The 6450-nt window shown below is 46.0% G+C and overlaps 1 pseudogene; it reads right to left on the bottom strand.

Moving 5' to 3' along the window:
- Positions 1 to 4228: 4228 nt before the first annotated feature.
- On the bottom strand, positions 4229 to 4930 carry LOC148163693 (large ribosomal subunit protein uL16-like; annotated as a pseudogene).
- Positions 4931 to 6450: the final 1520 nt, after the last annotated feature.

Genomic DNA, 6450 nt, shown 5'->3' on the forward strand with positions numbered 1-6450 from the left:
CCCCATGAACGTCAAGTATTTATTTAAAAGGTCCTAGTTCATACCTGGAATATTTTTGGAGCTCTTATTTACTGCTGCTAAATAACAATGCCTTATTCAATAGAGTGCACAGCAGGGTGCGAGGTACTTTCAGGAATAGTATCACATTTGATTTTTGCCATCACCTTTAACTTAGAATGTGGTAACCATTGCTGTCAGGATCAGAAAGACTTGAACATGTTCATAGTCTGAGAGGAAAGAATGAGTCGAAAGGGTTTAGTGGATTTTGACGGATGAAATCTGAGTTGAAGGGGATGAGCTCCTAAAAGGAGGGAGGATGAGCTTAAAAAAACAAGGGATAGAAGCATAATATATTTATAACCTCCATGTATCTTTTTTATGTCAAGTACAAGAAGCCAGACACAAAGAGTCACGTATTTATGTAAAATGTCCAGAATCAGTAAATCCAAGGAGACAGAAAGACTGGGTTGCCAGGGGCTGGCAAGGGGGAAGGGAGAATGTTGCCTAATGGGAACCTGGTATCCTTTAGGGGTGATGGAACTATTTTGGAACTAAATAGAGGTGGTGGTTGCACAGCATAACGAATATACTAAATGCCGCTGAAATTTTATTTATCTTACAAATTGTATGATTTTTAATTTTTTTTAGATTTTATTTGTAAGTAATCTCTATACCCAACACGGGGCTTGAACTCACATCCCTGAGATCAAGAGTCACATGCTCTACTGACAGAGCCAGCCTGTGGGCCCCAGGGTAGGCCTGGGCCAGATCACAGGGTGCAGGCAGCTGCGGATGGGAGCCCTTAGGCTCGGTTCCTGAGCACAGAAGTAGGCAGCAGGCCCAGGCCGCATCCCTGGGGAGAAGTCGGTCCGGGGCACGGAGGAGTGGTCAGTTCTCCTGAAGCACCCAGAGGCCAAGGGAGGGCTGGAAGGGGTGTTATATTCAATGGATGGATGAAGCTAGGCCATTGGGCTAGGGGGACGGGGCAGGACAAGGGGTGGGGCCATAGCCCACCCTGAAAGAGGCGTGGGGGCCGGGATGCCTGCAGCCTTCCCCAGCCTGGAGGGGAGCGCCCAGAGCACTGCTGAGTGGCAGGGCCCATGACCTTCACTATCTTTGGGGAACTACTGATCATGGCAGCGGTCAGTAGTGGAAATGGGTTTGCCGAGTTCTGAACACTGTTCTGAGCTGGTGCTCGTGCCCAGAGCAAGGGTCTGGGGATGAACGCCATCTAGTAGATATAACCTGGATAAAGGTTGTTTTTTGTTTTGTTTTGTTTTAAGATTATATTTATTTGATAGAGAGAGACATAGCGAGAGAGGGAACACAAGCAGAGGGAGTGGGAGAGGGAGAAGCAGGCTTCCTGCTGAGCAGGGAGCCCGATGTGGGGCTCGATCGCAGGACCCCGGGATCATGACCTGGGCTGAAGGCGGACGCTTAATGACTGAGCCACCCAGGCGCGCCCCTGGATAAAGCTTTTAATAAAACAAAACTATTCTGAATTATATTATGTTCAAAAGGAGCCCTGTCCTTACCTGTGAACTCTAGCCCGCCCCTGAGGCCTTAATGTTGACAACCAAAAAACCCTATTTCGTGGGTGCCTGGGTGGCTCAGTCCGTTAATCCTCCGACTCTTGATTTCCACTCAGGTCATGATTTTAGGGTCGTAAGATCGAGCCCCACATCAGGCTCTGCCCTGGGCGTCCAACCTGCTTAAGATTTTCTCTCCCCCTCTTCCTCTGCCCCTCCCTCCCGCTCTCTCTCTCTCTCTCTAAAACAAACGAATAGCCCTATTTTGTTTTACTCTTCTGTGATTTCTTAAAAACTTTTTTTTGCCACCTGTATTCAACTACCGTGGTATAGGGCATTTTAAACCTCATTTTGAGGGCGCCTGGGTGGCTCAGCTGCTTAAGCCACTGCCTTCGGCTCAGGTCATGATACTGGAGTCCGGGGATCGAGTCCCGCATCGGGCTCCCTGCTCAGCAGGGAGTCTGCTTCTCCCTCCGACCCTATCCCCTCTCATGTGCTCGCTCTCTCTCTCAAATAAATAAATAAAATCTTAAAAAAAAGAAACTCATTTTGAGATTTTGTCAGGCATGTGGAAGGACAGCAGCACAAGACAACCGAGGTAGAATGGCGACCCGGTTATTAACTACACAATCCAGACTGTAAAGCACGGAATGAGACCCGCCGAGTACTCCTAGATCAGAAGAAAATTGAGGTATCAAATCACAAGTTCCATATGAGGTTGTATTGAAGCTGGGGGAGGGCCCGTATGAAACAGCTAGAAGAACAGAAAAAGAGTAGAGACAGGGGTTTGCAGTTTGAGATTTCCACTGTGAAATACCCCATATAACAGGGTCAGATCTTGGCCATAGGTGGGTGAAGGCCAGTGAGTTTCAGAAGTTCAGAAACTCTAAGGTTTAGGTGTTAGATGGTTCATCCACACGAGCGGTGAAAATCACACCAATGTCAAAATCTGATGAGATCTGGGTAGAGATCAGAGCAGGGGTAGATAAGGATCTATACTTTCTTTATTGATGACTTTCCACACTCCCACTCAGGCTCCATCTTCCTGTCTCTGGTCCTTATGTCCACTGGTGTCATCTTCTTCCCTTCCCTTCCTTCCTTACCCAGGGTTCACGTGTCTGTTCCCTCTGGCAAAAAACCTAAATAACCCTGCTTCTCTCAGTCACACCCACCAGACAAAAACCGCCCCTCCAGGAGCATGATCAGGTTTGTAGAGAAAAGTCCAAAGGGGCTGGTTAGAGATAGACTGACAGATTGCAGAACGCACCAAACCCATTAGATTCTACATTCTCTGGACATTTCCACAGAGTTTAGTCATTTCTTCATTGCTTTTTCTTAAAGTCAATGAACGTACATTATATATAAAGACTTCAAATCCATAGTAAGGTAAAAAGAAACTGTTTAGAAACTCCTTTACACTCCCCTCATCCAGTTTACTCCACAGAATTAACAATCGTTCACATTTTCTTGCTTAACCTTCCAAAACTCCTCTATACGTGAGAATGGTGTCATACAAAATATTTCACAAGACAGTCCATGTATTTAACATATATCAAAATATGTTAGGGATGCCTTGGTGGCTCAGTCAGTGAAGCATCTGCCTTCGGCTCAGGTCATGATCTCAGGGTCCTAGGATCGAGCCCCACATCGGGCTCCCTGCTCTGCGGGGAGTCTGCTTCTCCCTCTGTCTGCCGCTCCCCCTGCTTGTGTTCTCTCTCTCTTTCTGACAAATAAATAAAATCTTTAAAAAAAATATGTTAAATCTGGAAAACAATTTCCACTGAAAAACAAGGGGAATCTTCCTAAACCACATTTAAAAATTTCGAAATGGTGAAGAGGTAAAGTTATGGAGATGGAGAAGGCACAAGAAATTTGAAATACTCTCACATTGGAATTTCAATAGAGAGCATTAGGAGTATATAAACACTACGTATAAAACACAAATTGATACAGCCTAGAATATTTCCCAGGTTATAACTGAAAAGACAGCATTTGCCGCTGAAGGTGCAAGCACAAATTGAGGCTTAGTGCGGTGCCTGGGTGGCTCAGTCGGTTAAAGGACTGCCTTCAGCTCAGGTCATGACCCTGGGGTCCTGGGACTGAGCCGCATCTCAGGCTCCCTGCTCAGTGATGAGTCTGCTGAGAAGACTCTTCATCTGCCCCTTTCCCCGGCATATGCTCTCGCTCTATCTCTTAAATAAATAAAATCTTTAAAAAAAGTTTTTTAGAGATTATTTATTTATTTATTTGACAGAGACACAGCGAGAGAGGGAACACAAGCAAGGGGAGCGGGAGAGGGAGATGCAGCCTTCCCACTGAGCGGGGAGCCCGATGCGGGGCTCGATCCTAGGACCCTGGAATCACGACCTGAGCCGAAGGCAGATGCTTAACGATGAAGCCACCCAGGCTCCCCAGTAAATAAAATCTTCAAAAAAATTAAGGCTTAGACATTTAGGAACTGGTACTTGTTATTAGTATTATTTTTTTTAAAGATTTTATTTATTTGAGAGAGAGAAAGAGAGAGAGAGCACATGAGGGGGTGAGGGTCAGAGAGAGAAGCAGACTCCCTGCTAAGCAGGGAGCCGGATGCAGGACTCGATCCTGGGACTCCAGGATCATGACCTGAGCCAAAGGCAGTCGCTTAAACAACTGAGCCACCCAGGCGCCCTTGTTATTATAATTTTTGCAAGAACTAGGATTTATTGGCTGGCGTGAATAAGGAGGGGGCAGTGCCGAGGTTCGCATGAGGACAGAGCCCACCATCTGTCCACGGGGGCAATGATTAGGGACGTTTTTGACCCACAGCCATCTGGGATGAGCTGCTTTTCAGCCACTATGTCTTCAAATTCATCCGCATTAAACTTAGTAAAGCCCCACTTCTTGGAAATGTGGATCTTCTGGCGGCCAGAGAACTTGCCCTTGGGCCTGTGTAGGGCCTCAATCACATGCTCCTTGTTCGACAGCTTTCTAGAAATGGAGTTGATGACTTGGCCAATGTGGACCCTGGCCACTGTGCCCTGGGGCTTTCCAAAGGCACCCTGCATACCTGTCTGGAGCCTGTCAGCCCCAGCACAGGACAACATGTTGTTGATATGGATGCCGTGGAAGGGGTAGAGCCACACTCGGATGTGAAAAATATCTTTGCCACAGTTGTTCACCACGTACTTGCGGGCACAAACTCAGGCAGTTTCCGTGGCTTCAGAGGAAGGCTGCTCATATTCATCTCGCACCATGTGGCCACATGGTGGGAACTCATTCACTTTTGCCTTCTTCCGCCCCAGGTCAAAGATGTGGATCTTGGCGTCAGGGGCACCTCTGCAGAAGGAAGACTCTGGACACGACTTGTTCCTATTGGTACTATTCTTACAATAGTGGTAACAGCTGGTGGGGACATGGCCCATGGAGACACCAGGATCTTCAGTGGCAGGAAGGAAAAGAGAAGAACTGGTACCATTTGATAAAATCACATTATTTCTATATATGTTATTTATTTATTTGAGAGAGAGAGAGAGAGAGAGCACAAGAGAGCAGGGTGAGGGGAAGAGGGAGCAGATTCCCCGCTGAGCAGGGATCCAGACTTGGGGCTTCATCCAGGACCCTGGGGTCATGACCTGAGCTGAAGGCAGACGCTTAAATGACTGAGCCACCCAGGCACCCCCAAAATCACATTATTTCCCAGCAGTTCAGTTTCCTCACTTATGGTTTAGAGTGATGATCGGGTGAGGTAATACACAAAAAATTGTAAATAAACATACATAAATAATATATAAAAATTCTATATACAGTCTAGTACTTTGCAAAATGTTGATGTTATGCTTCATTTTTTCCATCAACATGAGGTTCTGCCAATAGGTAACACAGAAAAGACAAGCCTCACAAATATTCAGCATCTAAGGAACAAAAAAACCAAAATTATTAATTCCATACTGCAATCAATAAACATCTACGGGGGCGCCTGGGTATCTCAGATGGTTAAGCGTCTGCCTTCGGCTCAGGTCATGATCCCAGGGTCCTGGGATCGAGTCCCGCATCGGGCTCCCTGCTCCTTGGGAGCCTGCTTCTCCCTCTGCTTCTCCCTCTCTCTCTCTCCTCCTCTGTCTCTCATGAATAAATAAATAAAAAAAATCTTTAAAAAAAATAAACATCTACGGGCTGTAGTAGTATATTTGGTAATATGAGTACATGGTGAATGGTGTCATATCTGTGTATGCACATGCATTTTTGTATGTCGAGCAGAATAACAAAGAGGGCAGTTAGCGGTTCTTTGTGTCACTGGCTGAAACGTGAAAAGTTGTGTGGTTTTTTGATTGTTTTAACATGTATTCTCACTTTATTAAATCTTACTATCCGCCCCTAGAGCTACCACAAATGCAGCAAATCCCTATTTGAATCGATTTAGTAACACACCAAAGGAAACACTGTTCGCAAAACCACCCATGTATCTCCAAGCTTCAAGCTTCATCCAAGTAGCATGGATCCCTTAGGCCTCGGGCAGGCAGCTTCTCCTGGACAGATTCTAATGGTTTTCTTTTTATCTTCCACTGTTCATAATCTGGAAGGTCAGGTTTAATAAGACCATGTTCACATCCATGTCCATGGGCCATGTCTGAGAGCAATCTGACCTCTCAAGATGCTCCGTATTCAACTCTCCAGCCAAAGCCAAATGGAAATGCTGGAATGTGAAGAGTTTATGGGATATCCAAGCACTATGGGACACAATCTGTCTCTAAAAGTCAATATGTTCCTTTTTTACTTCCTTACAACTTTGTGTTCTACATATAAAACATTCTTACAGACGAACCATGAGACGTGATGGACTCTGAAAAACAAACTGAGGGTTCTAGAGGGGAGGGGGGTGGGGAGATGGGTTAGCCTGGTGATGGGTATTAAAGAGGGCACGTTCTGTGTGGAGCACTGGGTG

This window comes from Eumetopias jubatus, unplaced genomic scaffold (genome assembly GCF_037043125.1).
Source record: "Eumetopias jubatus isolate StellerSeaLion01/CBP00866 unplaced genomic scaffold, mEumJub1_p1.0 scaffold_8, whole genome shotgun sequence".
NCBI lineage: Eukaryota > Metazoa > Chordata > Mammalia > Carnivora > Otariidae > Eumetopias > Eumetopias jubatus.